Raw genomic sequence first — 21,357 nt, 5'->3', positions numbered from 1 at the left:
TGTGAATCACACCCGTTTGATAAAACACACCACACAATGGAGCAATGGGAGGCACAGCTAACCAGCTCAGTCCTGGCGGGACAACAGTCCTTCATAACACAGGTCAAGCGGGCGGCCGAGGCCAGCGGGGCCTTGGACTATAGGGTCTCCGACCACTGCACGTAAACCGTTTGTCAATAAAACTTTCTCTCTCTCTCTCTCTCACTATCACTTTGAACAGCTTGAATTTTTAAGGAATATTCTTAATTTATTGCAGTTCTGTCCTGCCACGGTTTTTCGCGCACCGGCGCGACCCTGTTCAGTAAGGTGTGAGCTTCTTGTCTTTTGGCTCGACATTAACAGGCAGCTGTTTTGCTTCTTTTTTTTATTATCTTTGACTTGATTGTTTATTCAATACAAACGAGAATAACTGTATGGTTCGTTATCACCTATATTCAATATAACTGTACTTCCTCCTCTCAACACCACTTTTTGTTTGTCGAAGTCAGGAAGGATACATCAGGAGCCCTGTTTTATTCCTGTAATATATACTCTCGTACAATGAACTTGGTCACGATGGTATTCGCTTGACTACACTCATCCTAAAACAAAGAATAACCAATTCACTAGCACAAATCGGTCGCTGGTGTGAATTTTCATTTCCTGCCTCACCCCACCGTTCCCCAATCTCCCTAGGGCAGGTACATACCACATAAGAACATTTTGCATGTATCCAAACAATGCGCGACTTGTAGCATGCGCATCTCTAAAAACACGTGCGCAAACAGTAAAAGTTGCTCTCAGTACCGTGTACTCTATAGTACAGCTCAAACATTATTAAATGACTGCTGGTGCTTAAAACCATGAGCAATGCTTAAAGAAGTAACCGCATAAAAGCTGTGTGAACGGATAGAGAAGTTGGTGAAACAGAGTACAGTGAACACTCTGGAAACTCTGAAAGTACAGTTTCATATTGACAATACATGTATTCAACATAAGTGATTAGGTTTTGTTTTCTTTTTATTTTACGTTAAGTACGTTTTGTCAGTAAAAATGGCAGCACTAAAAGGAACTCAACAAGAGCAAAATTTCCAGATGTAAGCAATTTCCTTTTCCGGCATGAGTCCATCTATTCACTAGTAATATCAATACTTTTCGATTGTACATATAAGAATAACATAAGCAGCGGGCAAGTAATTGCCGTCAGTCCGCCTGCATTAATTTCATTGAAGTGCTGCATGTATAGGCAACTGTAACGAATTTGTCCAACCACTGGATTTCGTTTGATAAACACGTAAAAGCATTGACAACGTGTACTTGTGGAAGGCGCTTCATCTAGTTCCTACTCGAAGTTAAAGGTTACTTCGCTTCATAGCATCCGCCAGAACTAGGCTTACATCCTCCGCTTGCCCAATATGCTGCTGCCCGCGTTGGTAAATTAGAGCTTTGCTACAGCGAAGCTCTATATGGCTAGGTTCTGATGAAAAATGTGTCCGTGGGCAAGAGCCGTGTGGATTGAGAATTTCTCCCCATGCGTGGGCTGATTCCGAAGTAGTGCAATATCGGGCCGACCCGCGGCGTAGGTGAAGCAGACTTTAAGCACCCCGCCAACGTGCAAAAATAAGTAAAAACCCATTAGCGACCAAGAAAAATCTAACAGTTACATTTTGTTGATTTTCCGTGTCAGACGACCTTTCACACTGTAAATACATTGTGAAAGTTTTGTGAGTGGTGCTTTATTCTTGGAAACACTGCAATAATGTACATTATAAAGTACGCTGGGTCTTTGTGGGACCAATACCTGATACAGGTCACGAAATGTATATGCTATGTCTTGGAGCTTCCAAAAACAAAAAAAGCTTGCATGGAAGAGTCAAACGAAGTTTTGCGCAAACCCGCGTAACCTTCTGGCAGCAAAAGTTTGAGTGGGAAATATTGTTTGTTGTGGAGGTATATTTACTTATCAAGTGTGTAACATGATTTCATCGAGGAACAAGGAAGTGCTTGGCTGCTGCTTTCAGAGGCGCACGCAGCGAAAATATATTATTAACGCAGACCTAGACGCGAAAATTGGCGATGAATACCAGCATTCAAAACTATAGCATTCAGAATTTGGTTCAGTGGTAATTGAAATATTTTAGAGACTGGTGACATCTCCTACAATGACAGTCGGTTGTTGCGTTACAGTCATGCTGTATTATTGCTAGGCGTCATTTTCGTTAGAATATTCCGTGATTTCAAGAGGTGGGGTCTACGTCTGGTTCAGCAATCTGGGTTGCCCTGCTTTTATTGCATAAGTGATCTCGATTGGCCTATAGGAATATATAGTTTTGTTGTTTTCTGTTCCCTCCCACTCATTTCCCAATTTGTCGTAAAGAGTGCATGAATCATATTTCTTTTTAAACCTTCTTCATATGATATCTAAATGGTTTCTATGTATCTAAATTTACTCTAACACTGCTCGCTATTTTATTGGCTGAGGAGACAAGAGCTTTGTCATCTTTGTCGGCAGCAAGAAATAAACCAGGAGGAATAATAGCAATGTTGATGTAATCATAAATACATTTCTTTCCTGCAACAGTTTCTGAAGTTATTGTAGCCAGCAATAAATATTTTGATGAAATTCACGTAAAAAAACCATCGGATGTGCTTCGACATTAAACACACCCTCCTAGCGTAGATATATAAGCCCAGCGTACTTTACAAAGTACACATGTATTCATTTTCTTGCGATGGTATAAATATGTATTGTATATGGAATGTCATGCGTTCATCGTTTACACCCTTTTTTTCTAAAGCTTACCCCAAAAATTCAGCTTTGAGAAGCGTATGCTATGCTTGACAAGAACAAAGAAACTATGTAGAGCAGCATCTGCTATGTTCAGCACTTTTCCCAGTTTGGCGATAAATAGATCAAACACATCATGCAGCGGTAAAAAAAATACAATGCGGTCGTCTTCGCAGAGCCCTTCTTAGTAAAATGGCATACCTAGGAACACTGTGTGTTTTGTCTTTAATTATTTACAAATAAAATTGCTACCATACTTTTGAAAGTACGCTGGGCACTAATGGGTTAATTCTTTAGGTCCAAATACAACCCGTATCAGATATTAAGCTGATAAGGACAGATACTACACTTTGACCCGCGTCGGCCATGTCTACGTTCGCACCGCCCTCTCTTTGTCGGCGTTCCAAGCATTTGCGTATATCCTTTCCTTCCGCTCTCCCGCGGTGGTGGTCCCGCTAGCGTTCTGCCCGCCAGGACCACGAGGCGAAGAAATGCGAACCGGTCATGTGGCCTGGATCCCGCAAACTTCGAACGTTTCCCCGGAGCAACGACCAGGTTTCGGAGGGAGTTTGTGGGGAACTTATTTTGTGTGGCCTGTGTTGTGTGTGACTGCTCGTGGTTTTCGAGTGACCTCACAACCGTTACCGCACTGCGGGACGTCGACCAACGCACAATCGCCTTGCCTACGGTGAAGCAGCGTGTGCCCTCGGAGTGCAGTGAGGTGCGTTTCTTTTCTACGTGCCGGGATTTGTTAGTAAAAAGCGTCGTGCCGCGTTTTAAAACAATGAATGGGTATGTATACCCCACGGTGGCTAATCGTTTTCCGAGGCTCAACATCATGGAGGAGCGACTAGTCACGCCATGCCTTTCATTTATGTGCCTATGGCGTTTGACGCGCGGTAATTATGGACAGTTCGCCATTAAGGGGCCCACGAACACAGCTTCACTGTTATCCGCCTTCACAAAGTTCAATAACACTGGATTTTTCGTCGCAACACCATAGAAGCAGAAGAGCCATTTAAATCAGAAAATAACAGCATTGATGGCAGAGCCTTCATAGTCGCGCTGATACCACAATGAATCATCGCTGTCTGACATGCATAAAGTTACTGAACCGATAAAGTGGCTTGAATCGTCACCTGTTGACGCAGAGAATGAAGCAGCAAGCAACATAATAAATCAGGCAACAAAGAAAAAGAAAAGAAAGAAATAAGAGTAAGGAAGTTTTAGGTATACAAATATTCGCGTAATTTACTCGAGATATGTATTACGATCAAGTATGGCCGAGGTTTACATTTTCCTTTATAGGTAGTCCACATTGCCTCAACCACCGCATCGCCACGTCAGCTTACGCCGCTCCACCACCACACAGCTTTGACGGCAATTCCACGCACCGTCCGGCTTGGAATTAAAGGAGTGACGTATGTACAGTCTACTTCTTCGTACCCTCCTGCTCTTATTCCAATGTCATCGTTTTAGGTGTAGACCTTTCCCGTAATCTGGCCGTCATGAACTACTCTCGTGCAAAAATTATGTTCACCTTGTGACGCCATATCCAACAAAATTCCACTTCCCACTGTCAAGTCGGCCCTCATTTACGACACAATGACTCTTCCGCGCGCAGATCTACGTATTTGTTCATCACCACTAGTAATCTCTCCCAACCGCCATGCTTCTAATCAATTTGGTGGCACTGCGCCTATTTCAGTGCCCGTTACTTTCTTTCGCGGTGGATGGCTCGTCCACGAGGTGCCATTCGACACTTTAGCGCTCTTGCTGTTCTATATTGTCACGTGGTAGTGACGGCGAAGAAAGAAGCAGTACGGTGGAATACAAAACTAACTTTTATTGGGCGAACCTGTGCCCACAAAACAGGCTACACTTATAGCAGAACGAAAGCGGCGAACACAGTCGGCGATCGTCGAAAATCTGATCAGCGGGTCAAGCGCGTCGGCTTTTATACAGCAATCATCGAATGTTCCAGATTAAACGTTGGGACCCGCATGCCTTCTAAAATGTTCTACACCATTCGTGTCAAGCGATGAAATCAGATAACACAACGTTCGGCGACAACAGACAGCGGATAGAAGCATCGATAACTTTCCAGAAACTTCGGACACATGCAGGCGCGTCCCGCGCTGTGCGATAACATTTGTTAGGCGACAATACTTGTCGCCCGATAAAGACAAGTACACGTGTCAATATGGTTCATCAGAGATCGACGTCCTACCTGCACCGCCATCCCGAGACATTTTTCATCGCGCAGTCGACTGCAGCACGACGGATTCATCTTGCTCACTGAGGAGAACACTGGGCCGAACTTCGACTGTCTGTCATTCGATCGATACGCATACATCGCGCTGCGACGTACACTGTACCGCGTATCGTCGACAGAACGCCGCATTCTTGGCGACCAATTCGAGGACATCAGTTGCGGCATCGTTCAGTCGTCCAATAGTTATTGGGCGTTTGCAGTTGTTCTGGAGGGAAAAAAAGAAATGATACATGCACTTCTGCGCTCACTGCCGACGTCTATACCAGATACACAGACAGGATATTTGCGATGTGCCACAAACTGACGATGCTCTTTACTGCCTGGAACCATGAGCAGTTATTTTCCTCCCGCGACTTATCCAGACATTGGCCATAGCATATGGTTCCAGCTGCATTTGCTCCACCTGAAGGCTTGTGTGTACGCTTCAGCCTATGCAACATGCCTCCCGCACTTTGGAGCATAATGCACCAAATTTCGAGCAGCCTGAATATGCACGCTTCTGTTAACTCAATCTCATCTTTGTCTCTGAAGTGCATTTTTCTAATGCCCTCTGCTACGTGCAATAGTTTTTGCGCTGTCTCACTGACTCCAACCCGGAATTCTATATCAAGAAACGTCGTTTCGGTGATCACCAGCTCACCATTTCAGGATAACTCGCGTCGAAAGACGGAGTTTTCCTTAATTTCCGCAAAGTTCAGCACTACCGATAATTCCACGTTGCCCACTTATATCTGAACCTCGCGTAGCTTTGTTCCGTTCTATTCGTACTTCTACTGCTTAATCCGCAATCCACACCCATCATTATGCATTTGACAGAGGTCCTTAATTGAGACCCCGTTCATTCTATGTGGTCAGCAACTTGCGATCATGCATTTCTCTGGCTGCATCGTCTAGTCAGCATGCCACTGACACTGTACCACTTTGGTGGAAGCACTCACACAGCGTTCCACACAGTTGATATATTGTTATCGGTCATGGCGCTGTTCTCACCCAACGAAAACGCAAGCTTTTGTTTCGGTCCCATCAACAGGCTTAGTTTTTAGGAGTCATAGTCGCCACAGAGGGAAGCAATAAAAACGTAGATGGAAGGTAGACACAATATTCAAACACAAAAACAAGTGCCACACTAGTTCTACAGGGTATCATGGACATTCAATGAAACCAAAACATTCGTATAGAAAGCGTTCGTGTCCATATGTGTGTCTATAGCACAGTTGATCTCTCCCATAGGCAAATCTCATTTCTTCTAACAAACTGTCTTCTCGGTTGGTCAGAACTTCTAGAGCTAATCCAACCACAGAAAAACTTTACAGCCAGTGTTTCTACTACCTCGCTAGTTCCTATGAAGAGACAGGACCTCACCGTACAATTACTGTTAAAACATATTAGTTGCGAGAGGTGGAGCATGTCTCTAAAGGCCCCATAAGGTTGATCTCAACTCTCTGAAACGAGGTTTCACTAATCGGCCTGTTCCAAACGGGTATGTTCGGCAAGATGCCTTTTTGTAGGTCGCCGGCATACGGCACATGTCCTAACAAACCTTGTGATATTCAAGGGCACAGCATATTGATAGAACTCGGCACTAACTCTGTCAATGGTGTTCTTGTTTCTTTGGTGACAAGACAGGAGACATTCATGGCTCAGTTTGAGTAGAGTTACGATGTAGGGCCTCGGAGTACTGGCTGCTCCACTGCCCTCCTTGACAAAAATTTGTCTCCTATTTAAAATTTATTTATATCTAGAAATTTGCTGAGCACTGCTAGGCAGAACCTACCAAAACGTACCCATTCGGCAATTGTAGTGGTAGTTTTGCAACATATTCGCTGGACATCCAGGCTGATAAGGACCGATAAAAGTTGATATTCGAGACTATAACGTGAGAAAGACTGACGAAGCGGTAAAAAATGGACGCAGCCTGAAATCAGCGAGAAGGAAACTTGGCATAGGAAAAACCAAGATATATGCACTGAAAGATAAGCTGGTTAATATCATCAGCGATCTCGAAGATATAGTAAAGGAAGCGGAAGAATTTTATACTGACCTGTACAATACTCAGAAGAATCAAGATACCTCCATTAGAAACAGTAACGAACAGAATGGAGAAACTACTCCTATAACTAACGATGAGGTCAGAAGGGCCTCACGGGAAAGAGGAAGAGTGGCAGGAGAAGATGGAATAACAGTCGATTTAATCAAACATGGAGGAGACATGCTACTTGGAAAACTGGCGGCTCCTTATACGAAGTGTCTATCGACTGCAAGGGTCCCAGAAAGCTGGAAGAATGCAAACATTATACTAATCCACAAAGAGGGACACGTTAAAGAATTGAAAAAATTATAGGCCCATTAGCTTACTCGCAGTATTATATAAAATATTTACTGAAATAATCTGCGATAGACAAGGGCAACCCTGCACTTACTCGACCAAGGGAACAGGCGGGCTTCAGGAAAGGATTCTCTACAATGGATCACATCCATGTCATTATTCAAGTTATCGAGAAATCCGCAGAATACAACAAGCCTCTCAATATGGCTTTCATAGATTACGAAAAGGTATTTGATTCAGTAGAGATACCAGCAGTCATAGAGGCATTACGTAATCAACGAGTACAGAACGCTTACGTAAATACCTTGGAAAATATCGACAGAGGTTCTACAGCTATGGATGGATGGAAACAACTTTATTTTGAATCCGACAAATTTGACGACCCGGGCTCAGGTCTCCCATGAGGGGACTTCGAGGCCTTGCCTCGTCGCTGCCTCTCGGGCTTGCTGGACAGTCCACTCTTGTGTCTTGAGGTTGGAGCTGCGCAGAGCGCCGGCCCACTTCGACGCAAGAGCCTCCGGAGCTACTGCACCTTAATTCTACACAAAAAAGCAGGAAGATCCCTATAAAGAAAGGGGTCAGACAAGGAGACACAATCTCTCTAATGCTATACTGCGTGCTTGGAAGAAGTATTAAAGTTATTAAACTGGGAAAGCTTAGGGAGTAAGGATCGACGGCAAATATCTCAGCAACCTTCGGTTTGCCGATGACATTGTTGTATTCAGCAACAATGCAGACGAGTTACAAGAAATAATTGAGGACCTTAACAGAGAGAGTGTAAGAGTGTTGTTGAAGATTAATATGCAGAAGACAAAGATAATGATGAATAGCCGGGCGAAGGAATAAGAGTTTAGGATCGCCAGTCAGCCTCTAGAGTCGGTGAAGGAGTAGGTTTACCTAGGTCAAATAATCACAGGGAACCCTGATCGTGAGAAGGAAATTCATTGAAGAATAAAATGGGTTGGAACGCATACGGCAGGCATTATCAGCTCCTGAGTGGAAGCTTACCATTATCATTGAAAAGAAATGTGTACAATCAGTGCATTTTACCAATGCATACATATGGGGCAGAGACTTGGAGACTGACAAAGGAGCTTGAGAACAAGTTAAGGGCCGCGCAAAGAGCGTTGGAATGAAGATTGCTGGGCATAACGTTAATAGACAGAAGTTTGGATCAGAGAGAAAACGGGTATAGACGATAATCTAATTGACATCAAGTGGAAGAAATGGATCTGGGCAGGTCATGTAATGCGCCGGTTAGATAACCGCTGGACCATTATCGTTACAGAGTGGATACCAAGAGAAGGGAAACACAGTAGAGTACAGCAGAAGACTAGGTGGAGCGATGAAATTAGGAAATTCACCGGTGCTAGTTGGTATCGGTTAGCGCAGGACAGGGTTAATTGGAGATCGCGTGGAGATGCCTTCGTCCTGCAGTGTACATAAAACAGGCTGAGGATTATGATGATGATGATGAAGATGATGACGACGACGACGACGTCACCAAACTGCGTGGAGGTCAGCAAGTGGCGCAATGCTTACGCATACTTAGACAAGTGCCAGAGGAGTTTCTGCGTGAATTTTTTTACGAAGCTATACGAAGTTAGGCGCTATCAACCAGGCTATCTTTGATTTTAAAAGACGCTATCCTTATTATGTGGGTTTGAACCAAGGACTCCGCAACGGCCATACTTGAGCTATACTACTACTTTCAAATGCATTGCACTTATCTCGAAAAAAAAGTTTTGATAGAACCTAACTTTTCTTCTCTAAAGTGATACAAACGGGTCATATTAAAAGTAACATCAGAAAATGTGGAATGGTTTCTTTGATGATAGAAATTAACTTGCGAACGTACCCATAATCAAAGCAGCCTGAAAAAGCGCGCAGCGTCGTGTGCCCCCCCCCCCTTCCCCCTCCTACCCCTAAAAGGAATGACAACGCGACATACTATTTTAGCCTTGTAGTTTTCAACTAAAGGCAGCATTCGAAAGCATGAAATCCCATGCAAACATATGTATCGTTATTAGAATTTTACCCAAAATGCACGCATAGATTCACTGAGCAAGAAATGCTGCAACTCTTCGTCTTCTCACACATAGTCAGCGCTGGCCCTAGCTTGCACGAATGCCAAGCCAGCGTGCCAGATGTAGAAACGCGCGCCACACAGTCACGTTAATGAGGCGTAAGCAAGACAATGGTGTGGTTTATCTGAATCACTCTCCCGGAAGCCAATTACGTGGCCTTTGAGACTTACGACAATGCCCTTTTGTGTGCCTCGATGCTCGAGCCTCCTACCTTTCGCGCAGCCGAACCGCGCGCACTGAGTACGCGTCCTTTCGAGCCCAAATCCCCCCGGCAAAGACCTGAGGCATGGGTATCCCTGCGGCATGTTGTCCTCTCGCGGTGTACGTCTTTGAAAGAGCTGTTCCCGATTAGTGTATCTGACTCGCTGAAGAAATAAAATGTTTACCACGTCATCGGAACCCGAAATATCACTTAACGGAGGAATTTGCATGATTGCTGCGGCTAAAGCGGCAACAGTTTCTGCGCAGTGCACCGTGGCGAGAAACAATTTTGAGCAATGCTTCTGTAAATTTCGTTTGGTCGCATGTTAGTAGATCCTGCGAAGGGGTGCATGACACTGTAGCTGCTTAACAATAAAATTAACTAGGAGCTGCTGCGTCTGGAAGGTTTCTTGCTGGTTTATTGTCCATCGTCGTAATGTGTGATTATGAGTCAGTTGTTCTGACTGTCGTATACAATTTTAACATTTTAACACCTTTAACTGGCTGTGCTACTCGTCATAAACACTTCTTAGCAGTAACCCCGTTAACACCGCATAACAACTGCTTCAAATATTCTTATTTTACCAGAACAATAGTTGATTGGAATGAACTTCCTGATGAAATCGTTACAGAAAATTCTTTATCCCGTTTTCAGGCGCACCTGCATTCATGACTAAACCGCACATAGTTTATTTGCGCCTTTTTTTATGCATTCTGTCCTTTTTCCATGATGAGTTCAAGCGTCCGCATGATTGTTTGAACTGCATATTTGTATGAATGTGCTTGTATGTTCCCACACTGCTAAGGTCTTGTAAAAGATCGCAGTATCTATAAATAAATAAATGTATCGTCCTGGTTACTGAGTAAGTAATAACAGTATAAGAGAACATAGTCTTGAAAGTAATTTAGTTACGTACCTATGAAAAGCATAAATTTATTAACGGTATTGTAACGCACTGATGTTAGAATTGTTATGCAATGTATAGCCGTACTTTTAATTAATATTAGGGATTCATTGCAATTCATTTTCCTGGAGTAAAGTACACAGCAATATAGTATTTTAATATGCTATTGTTCATGCAGCAAAAAAGATAAGATGAACTTATCTGAATGATGCTTAGAGTGTGACAAATCTCGAACAGACGAATTGATTGAAGGGAACGGTTCATACTTGAAAAGGACTAATAAATAGTTTGAACAAAAATACTATTAGTCAGATGTTACAGTTTATAGCTTTCTTTTAACTATTCCGTTAAGGCAAATGTAGGGAATACCAAGTAATCCTGCGTTGATTGCCGTTTAGTTTTAAATCATACTAGCAACCACCGCATTGTTGTGGTGCGCGCTGTTTAATAAGACGTTTCGCATCTTTGCTTGCGTACGTTATCGGGAAATAAAAGAGAAAAAAACACCGTTTTACGTAACCACATATTGCAATTATAGAAGCCAGCTGCTACAGAGGCGAGCTTAAGATTTCGCAGCCTGTCGGGAGCTGAGAGTCTGTATGAAACAGCGTCATCATTATTTCAGGTGTTTTACCGTACAATTAGATGCAAAAAATAAAATTGAAATAATCGCTTATTTTAGAATGCAAAGGAGCTCTGAGGAATCTGTGTTCTTTTGAAGTTCCTAAAGTAGGAATGGAGCTCACTGCAGTACACGGGTTTGTGTGCATGCAGATGTGGGATGCAGTGCATGCTCGTATCGCTAGCAGGAGTCGTTATTTTCTGCGCTCTCGACGTTACATCCCACAAAATTCTTGTTCCACCGGAATTGTCACGCATCCGCATAGATGGGCATGTTTTGACGGTATGAGCTTCAATATAGACGCTTCGCTACGATGTGCGCATATACTTTTCGAGATAATTCTGTGGTCATGGTTCCATATCTTATTAGGCTACCACACAATATATTTTTTTTAAAGAAGAGGGCTTTTTTGTTTTTGCAGGGCTGGACTTGGAGGCAATGCAATCAACGGTAGGCCGAGATTAATAATTATGGCATTACATTTGCGCAGCTGTAACATGTGATTTTCGTCTCTTTATCCGGGATCACAGTCGAAGATCAACTTCATTGACGACTCCTAAACCGGCAATTGCTTTCTGCTAACTTATGGTTTTGCTTCTTTTTGTGGTTATGTTTTGTGCTGCTAGTTCCAGGGCTGCGTGCATGTAGAAACTTTGGAAGCAGAAGCCTTGTACTCAGATCTGCTGCAAAGCATATGACCCTTTAATCAAAACAGAATGTTGTGTGGTCTTGAGCGCACGCTAGCGATAAATATAACTTCTCATAAATGGAACGTATTTTCGTGGCTACTTGATTCTGTTTAACGAAAGCGGATCCTTTACACACACACACACACATATATATATATATATATATATATATATATATATATATATATATATATATATATATATATATATATATATATATATATATATATATATATATATATATATATATATATATATAAATTTTTTGAGCTTTCTCCAAGCTACTCCTCAAACAAGGACCCTCAACTTTTTCTTATGTCGAACAATAGCGTTGGCTTCTCTCGCACTTCACAATTTTCGCTGTTCTGATCGCGCTGCTAACTTACAGGGATTAAATGTGGCTCTTCGTAGTCCTTACTGCTCAAGCTATACGTCTACTGCATCGAGGTATATGCCTTGCAATAAAAGCACTCGAATACTAACTAGCCCCATCTGCCCGCCATCCAGGTTACGAAGCCCAGCGGGAGAAAGTCAAATGGCTCTGGAAAAGACCCCAGCCGGCGGCAATGACGCGAGCAGCTATCGGGCAATGTGGATACCACGGGGCGAAGACGGGGACGTGGGGTTGGGCGACATATCTCAGCACCTTTTCGAGCGTCGCCAGACAGTGATCATAACCATAAACGTTAAGAGCACCAATTCTGTGTCAACGTTTTCGTAGAGACATGCTGCTGCCGGTCGAAAGCATCCTCCACTATCTGCTGCTCTGAGTTTCGTTCACAGCCCCTGTGGGGGGTGGGGGGGGGCGGCAGCCGCCAATTAGCGGCGGAGGCTCACGGTAGTTGCTGAATTACACCCCCTGCTTCTCCCGCCCCCACCTGTGAATTGACGGCAGTGATAGCAAGTGTCCCATTCTTTCACACTCCCGACCTCGGAAGAAACACTTGCACATCAGGAGCTTAGAAACTACCTCGTGGCGCTCGGCCAGGTCCTAACTGCGGAGGTAAGCCTGTACAATTCAGACACGTAAGGGTATTCTTTTGGTTCATAGGAAAACCACAGTGCGTATTGTGGTGCACGTATCTATCCTGTCGCTTTGGTTGTGTATGTTTTCATAATCCAGCACATAAAAAGAGCGAAAGCTCTGACGAGGCTTATCGCTATGCCATCCGAAGGTGACAAGATCGTCGAACAGACCTTTTACAAATATTTGTAAGAGATCTTTTCAGACGCATTTTTAAACAGTAGTAAATTGGTGTGCAGCATTACCACACTCGTAGCATGAGGCTGCGCTACCTTTCCGCCTTTTCACCTAAAGAAGCACGGTCTTTCACTAAGCTGTGAAGTTCGTCCCAGCGGCGTGTTAACCCTTGCACAGGAGACCTGCGGTCACCTGCCATCATTGCCATCAGATTTCGTGCAGAGACTCACTGCAGATTACGTCCAACGAGCAGGCACTCAAGTGTTCTGGCGGCGACACTTACTGCTGTGAACAAACGCTCTCCTACTCAGAAGAACAACCTACCTATTCCTATGAAGTCGTCCTTGCGGTGCGCGCTCCTGCATACTTCAGCTTCCCTTTGATGAATTTTGTCCAGAACAAGGCTGTCATTTTTTCTAAAACCAAAATATGAAGCTCTTGTGAAGTTCCCACCTTCCTTATAGATATAAATGTCTTCGAAGGTTTCATGTGCGCTCATCTGACCATCTCTCTTCAATATTACATTAATTCGAAACGTATGTGAGTATTTTCTAAAAATTAAGCATATTTTGCATAAGTTTTGTTATGTTTGCTCCTTATTGCCGCGGTGCATTAAATATACGTGTATGTTTAGTTGCTTGACATTCCTTATTTCACTTTTCTTCCGACGTCTGGCTTGTTTTGCGTGTCGGCTTAATATGGCTGATCCCCTATGATGACTACGCACTTTGCCTTAGTGGTAACATTTACAGAAGACAGCTGTTTTGGCTAGGCGTGCACAGAAATTTTGTCAAGTCTCCCTGATCTCTTTCAGCAGTGGTCCCACCAACTGCTCGACATTAGCCTCTCCCTGAGTATATAGCTAAAGAAGAAAGAAATTCGCCCACCCCCGCCACAAATAAATCATGCCAGTGCGGCAAAAAGCAACTACTAGACGAAAGCTGTCTTCAATGAGCTATGTCGCAATTTGTTTAGGTTATAGGAGTGTAAAGAACAGATGGACACTGCTATATGTCTTTCAACAATTCCTGGTGTTCGATAAGGATACTTTACCTATGCGTATAGCTCTTGTTTGTAAAACCACAAGCCCTTCAATGTTTTCATTATTCTCCCACAGAAAAGCACTGTAGTATAGTATTGAGGAGAATGCAGTCCTTAGTGATAGATCTCCTTCAGCAGTACTTGCTCTTTGGCTGTCTTGAGCCCAAAGCATAGTCCCGTGAAGAACATTTGCGTATCAAGCCTCTTTCAAACCAGTAAAAATGAACCATAGTCGATATCACGCACATTTGGGCTGCCGGAGGCTTCATTGTTGTTTTATATTTCTGACCTTGCTGAAGAGCCATGAGGCGTTTCTTTACATCTGTTCCATTTACGAGGCCCAATAGGGCGTTCCCCTTGCAGCCGTGAAGTGTCAAAACGCTGCAAAATGTGTACTGCATCCGAAGCCTGCTGAATATAGGATTGGTTACGGCACAAGACAGCTGCTTCAAAGAGGCATTTAAGATGCCTTTCAACTCAAAGTATCAACGGACGAACAGCATTGCGAATGCCTCCTAATTCGTTCTGCAAGGGAATTCACTTCTTGCTCCTGGACGGTAAGGTTCCGAGAAGCGAAATATGATGGTTCATGCTACAAAGCATAGTTGCAGCCTCTCGCCTCCATTATATTATAACATTTTCAAGGACTTCTCATTCCAGCCAAAATATCATACAGCTCGCGCGCTCTCTCCTTTCGCACTCGCGGCGACTAAACACGTGCACTTGTTCAAAGAGGCGAGGAACTCTTCCATCCTCCTGACTCATCGCAGGACTTATTTCGATTTCCGCAAAAACAATGTTAACAACTTCAAAATGGATATTGCAGTACTCCTAAAAACCCGTCCTCTCCCTTTGAAGCTTATATTTAGCTTAAACAAGGGGGAATTGATGACAATGCCTCATTTAATTAATGGTGTAATCCTTTACGTGCTTTCGAGTAAAACGCTGGGTTACATTATGGTATGTCTCCAAAGATCCTCTTTGTACTTCGGACATTACAATGGTGTGGTAAAACTCTCGGCGAATATTTTCCCACACTGTACCACGTTTTTCGCTAAAACGAAGGTCGTCGCTTTTGTTTTTGGAATATCCACTTTTCGATTCCTCACCTCCATATCTTATGTCTTTTAACCAAATCAGATGTATCACGGCATTTAATAACAAAGCTGAATCAACCGCAGCGGTGGCGTAGCGGCTATGGTATTGGCTGCTAAGCACGAGGTCGCGGGATCTAATCCAGACCACGGCGGCCGCATTTCAGTGGGGCTGAAATGCAAAAACGCTCGTGTCCTATACGTTGGGGCACGTTAAAGATCCCTAGGTGGTAAAAATTAATACGGCATCCCCCACTACGGCGTGCCTCATAATCAAATCCTGGTTTTGGCATGTAAAACCACAGAATTCCATTCAAAGCTGAATTGCGGCATGTCCATAGTTCATCGAGCCATTATCCCGTTGGGCTGCGAAAGCTCTAATATGTAAATCAACGCCAGGTTGTTAGCACTACAAAAAGATTTCCTTGTAACAGAGAGAAAGAATGAAGGAAAGGCAGGGAGGTTAAACAGACTGGGTCCAGTTTGCTACCCTACACGTGAAGAGGGGGATGGGGGAATGAGAGAGAGAAGACATGGCTCCATATCGGAATTTTACGTGCACAAAGCTAGCTGCAGCATGTCTGCAGTCGGGTCCTCAAGTCTGTTGCCTTCAGGCACTGAAGAAGCGCTCGAATGGCTTTCTGGGCTAATGAGCTGTGAGGCCAGGCTCCCAAGACCTTTGCTTCTGTAAATGACCTATCATCCACTCCATTCAAGGCACACTGGAGAGTCTGACGTTGGTTATAGAAGGGAGAACAGTGTTACAGAAGATCACTGATTGTATATACCTTCCTGGTAACTTTTGCGATCCCCCAAGGCCATCACCACCACCACTGCTTATATCTCTGTTGTTAGATAATTCTGCCGTGTCTAGCTATGCACATACGTAAAGCATATCCTTCTCGAACACCAGGAATTGTAGAAAGTGGAAGTAACCTGTAACCTCTTCTTTTTTTTCCGGGGGGTTCGGTAACATCTTGCTAATAAGGGACAGCGCGTCCTCTATTTAAAAAAAAATCTCTAGTTTCACGTAACTAAAAGACGATCTGATTATGAATCATCCCATAGTAGGGGACTTCGGGTTAATTTCACACTGCCTGGGTTTTTTTAAATATAGGCGCACGAGTATTTACTTTATAGCTGCCTACACCTAAACCTAAGTACACGAGTATTCTTGCGTTTCAACGCCATCTAAATACGGCCACTGTGGCGGGTTGCGGTATATTAAATGCATTGGTGCGAAACTGAAAGGGAACTTTTGATGCAGACAAGTTCGCCGGACGACGTCAGCGTCTAGACGACGCAGGTAGACACGGCGTAGGGATCTTCTCATTCTTAAGGCTTCGTAAATGGCACACCCTCTTGAGCCAACTTAGTACGGCATTTCGTCTTCCTTGCATAGTCCCTTACTATGCACAGAAATGGATCGTGAGTCTCAGAAACACTCAAATAAAGGCTTTATCACCGACCTCGAGTGATTTTATCAACCGTTTTTCTTTTTTCTTTGAGGACTGAAGGGTCTCTTCATTTGAGCTATCAATTCCCTCATCAAAGACTCTTCCAGGGAGTACTACCTGCTTGCAAAAAAGAAACGAAACTGAATTTTCTTAATGATAACTGAAGTCCGGTGTCGCTTTGTCTCTGGAGTTATTAGTCGAAATTCCCCTCATGATTCTGCTTTGCCCTGTGGGAAACAATGACGTCATCCACGGAGCTATTGGAAAATTTTCCATTCGATTTGCTGAATATTTCGTTCAACTTCTTTTCATACCGTGATCCACTGTTTTTTTTTTCAGCCAAATGGTAACCTATTTATCCTGTTCAGTCATGATTTATGATGAACTGTTGATAATATTGTGAAAGATGCATAATTTTAGTCCTAGGTCCTGCAGATTTCATTAAAAGTAAGAGATGGTAGTAGGCTAATCCTTTGTACATTTTCTTGTAACCACAGATAATTACAGATCAATTATTTTCCCTTTATTATAAAGCCAGCCATGTTATATCGCTTTTACTAAGGATGTTTTTGCAGCTTTGGATCGTTCCTCCGTCGTTGATTGTATATTCATTGATTTCACTATAGCATTTAATACCTTGTCTCATCCTCTTCTGCTTTTTAAACTTAGTAAACTAAACATAATTGATGTCGTGTTAAAATAGAATGAATGTTTTCTGCGTGATCGCACTCAGTAGGTGACAGCTAATGACCATAACTCTAATATTTCATCAGTAAGATCAGGTGTTCCTCAAGGATCTGTACTAGGACCTCTCCTCTTCCGAATCTATATTAATTATCTTCCTGATCTCGTAACATCATCTATCAGGCTGTTCGCTGACGACTGTGTTGTATACAGAGAAATTTATAACCCTTCTGATACTACGGTTTTTCAGAATATGAATAGAATTTCTGCATGGTACGACACTTGGCTCGTGAAACCTAATGCATCCAAACGCAAAGCAATGAAAGTAACACGAGTTCCTTCCAAAGCTAACCCGCACCTATATGTTCTTAACGGCTCTCCTTTATCATTTGTATCCGTGTATAAATATCTTGGCATCCACATCAGCAGTGACCTTTCAAGGAAAACGCATTCCGAATACATATCTAACAACGCTAATCGCATGATTGGTTTCGTTCGCCGTAATTTTTCACTTGCTTTGCTTTTGTATAAAACGTTTGTTTGAACTGAGATGGAATACGCGCATTCCGTATGGGACCCTAATATAAAGTCATTAATTAATACTCTAGAATCAGTTCAGAATTGTCCAGAATTGGTGAATCTGAACAGAATTGTTCAACTGTCTGTTCAGAATTGTGAATCTGTTCAGAATTTTGACTAACTACTCTCGCACATCTGGTGTCACACTTATGAAAGGAACCCTAGACCTTCCAGATTTTTCCATGCGCCGTCATCTTTCCCGGCTATCCACTTTCCACTAAATATATTACGCAAACGAATCACTCAAACAAACTCTCTTACTCTTCTAAATTACGTATGATCGCTCATTGATCATCGATTCAAAGTAGACATTCCAAGTTGCAGAACTAACCAGTTTTTTTTTATTATTTCCTCCCCGATACCAGCTCAGACTGGAACCACCTGCCGGCCTGCATTGTCTCCATTCCTGAACCTGAAGCTTTAAAATCTGCGTTTCTTCATCACCTATTTTAAGACTCTCGTTTTTTTATTTGTATAAATATTTGCCACTCCTCTCTGTAACGCCTCAATGGCCCTGGTAGTAACGAAATAAATAAATAAATAAATAAATAAATAAATAAATAAATATCATTTTATACAGATGAGATAATCACCGGATCAAGGCATATCCACAATTTATATATTGGCTGAAGGTATTACAAGAAAGAAAAAAAAAGTTTGCTTTCTCCATGGCTGATAGAACCTGACACATCGAACATACCGTCGTCAAAGATGGTAGCGCTTTCAAAGACCTTGTCATGAGTACCAATACTTAACAATGGAGAGAAAAACAATGAAGTCATATTGAGTAGGCAGAATGTTCAATTTACTGGAAGATCAATTTTCAGGTTACTGTTTTTTCCTTGCGACTAGGGAACATGATTCGCAAAGACAAGTCACACACAGATATGTGCCGCGTGACTGAAGAGGTTATTCTAATAGACGTCAAATGGATGACAACTGCCGTAAATTTGTAGTTCTCTTTTCAGTGGAAGTGCAGCAGCCCTTGAACAATTTGGCGGGTGAAAATTGTTCTCATAATCTAGTCTCGTCACTGATATCTATTCGAAGAATAGGATGTGGAAGGAGATCAGTTTCTTCTAATGTCAGTAGCCAGTGCATATTCAAAATTACCGATATTCATTTGGCGCAATGCTAACGGAAGCCAATGATTATTAGGTTGGCCTGATCATCGCTGCATCCAGCATGCTTCAAAGTTGTTTTAGGTGCGGTCTTTTTTTGTTGTTGTTCGTGGACGGAAGTTGTGAGCTAAGTAATGAAGCGTGTGCTTTCGTCCATTCCCACTGTGATGGAGGATTGAACGAGCGCTTACTTGGGATTCAAATCCAGTGTCCTAAACACTGCTCCACGTCCGCATTCTACTGCTATCACCCATTATAATCTCGGTAGTTGGCCGAATACTTCTCTCCGAAGCTGCACAGAACGATGCGCAGAACTTAGAAAGGGGTAGCATGGTGGGTGGAAGGCCGGAGGCGAGTATAAAAAGTATTCATGTTGTCAATCGTGCTCCCTCGTTGGACGATGCCCAGAATGAACGAAATTAATAGTTGAAAGAACTAAACAGACGCCGACTAAGATGAAGCATTTATTAAAAACTTGACGTTTCGGTTTCCGCAGGGGAGCCTTGTTCACAAATAATAGCGTTGTGAAATCTCTTCTGTAATACTTGTGCGAAGCAGAAAGAATCTGTAGAATAGAGCGAAGAATGCTGCTTGGCTATAACAAAGACTTGCAACGTGTATGATGTAGGCCTGTAACGTCGCTCGCTTCCTCGTTGCTCGGCTCGTTTCCTCTGCGTTACTCAGGATCCGAGGCAGGCAGCGGTGGTAGCGTATTTAGGTGGGTGTTTCACCAGCAACAAATTTAGAATCGCATGCAATGTTTGTTATCGCTTCTGGTTCCAAAACAGCATGGGACCGCCTGCTTGTCCTTGTCATGTTAAAATATTAATAATCGTCATCACCATCTCCATCATCATCAGCCTATTTTTATGTCCACTGCCGGACGAAGGCCTCTCCCAGTGTGATCCGCTTAACCCTGTCTTGCGGTATATGATTAAAACCTTCGCCTGAAAGCATCCTAAGTTCATCAACTCATCTAATTTTCTGCTATCCTCGACAGCGCTTCCCTTCCCTTGGCACCCATTCTGTAACTCTAATGGTTCACTGGTTACCTGCCCTGCACATTATATGGCCTGCCCAGCTTCATTTTTTTTTCTCTTAATGTCAACTAGAATATCAGCTATCTCCGTTTGTTCTCTGATCAACACCACTGTCTTCCTGTCTCTTAACGTTACGCCTAACATTCTTCGTTCCATCGCTCTTTGCGACCTCCTCAACGTGTTCTCGAGCTTCTCTGTTAACCTCCAAGTTTCTGCCCGATATGTTAGCGCCGGTAGAATGCAACGATTGTGCACTTTTCTTTTCAACGAGAATGGTAGGCATCCAGTCAGGATTTGGTAGTGCCTGCAGTATTCACTCCAACATATTTTTGTTCTTTTGTAAGTTTTCTTCGCATGATGAAGGTTCCGTGTGAGTACCTGACCTAGATAAACGTACTCACGGACATACTCTAGAGGCTGACAGGCAATCATGAATCCTTGGTCCCTTTCCAGGCTATCGAACCATACCTTTGTCCTCTGCATATTAATATTCAACCCAACTCTTTTTTCTTTTTCAGTTGAGGCCCTCAATAATCTGTTGCAATTCATCCCCAGTGTTGCTGAACAGGACAATATCATCTCCAAACGGAAAGTTGAGATATTCGCCGATGATACTAACTCCCGAGCCTTCCGAGTCTAATAGCATGTAGTGAATAGCGTTAAAGATATTGTCTCCTTTCCTGTCCCCTTTCTGGATATAAATTTTTCCAATTTTCTTTTGGAGAAGCAAGGTAGCTGTGGAATATTTGTAGATATTTCCGAAGACATTCACGAATGCCACCTGTACTCCTTGATTACGCAATGCCTCCATGACTGCCGGTATTTCGATTGAATCAAATGCCTTTTTATAATTTATGAAAGCCATCTAGATAGGCTGATTGTACTTCGCAGATTTTTCAATTACCTGATTGATGACATGAACGTCATTCATTGTAGAGCAGCCCTTCCTGAAGCCAGCCTGTTCTATTCGTTGATTGCAGTCAAGTGTTTCCCTGATTCTGCGGCAAAGAATCTTCATGAATATTTGTACAACAGTGAAAGCAAGCTAATGGGCCTATAATTCTTTACTTCTTTAACGTCTTCCTTATCATGGATCAGTATAGTGTTGATATCCTTCCAGCTCTCTGGTACACTTCAAGTCGTGAGGCATTGCGTATAAAGGGTCGCAAACATTTGAAGCATAATATCTCCTCTATATTTGATGAAATAGACTCTTATTCCATCTTTTTCTGCCGCTTTTCCCCGGGATATTACTTGCATGTTTGCAG

The 21,357-nt window shown here is 42.9% G+C and overlaps 1 protein-coding gene across 3 annotated transcripts in view; it reads left to right on the top strand.

The window, feature by feature from the left end:
• The window catches only part of LOC135911360 (solute carrier family 23 member 1-like), a 189,421-nt gene that overhangs the window by 34,316 nt on the left and 133,748 nt on the right, over positions 1 to 21,357 (top strand). Inside the window, exon 1 of one of the 3 annotated variants that reach the window (XM_065443607.1) lies at positions 12,736 to 12,875. The exons of the other annotated variants lie outside the window; for them this stretch is intronic. The gene's annotated coding sequence lies outside the window, so the exon portion shown is untranslated. Of the gene's footprint in view, positions 1 to 12,735; positions 12,876 to 21,357 lie in introns of those variants that run through there. 3 annotated transcript variants of the gene reach the window in all.

Source organism: Dermacentor albipictus, chromosome 1 (genome assembly GCF_038994185.2).
Source record: "Dermacentor albipictus isolate Rhodes 1998 colony chromosome 1, USDA_Dalb.pri_finalv2, whole genome shotgun sequence".
In the NCBI taxonomy this organism is placed as follows: Eukaryota; Metazoa; Arthropoda; class Arachnida; order Ixodida; family Ixodidae; genus Dermacentor; species Dermacentor albipictus.
The sequence above is the reverse complement of the archived record's forward strand: the minus strand, read 5'-3'. Positions and strand labels throughout refer to the sequence as shown.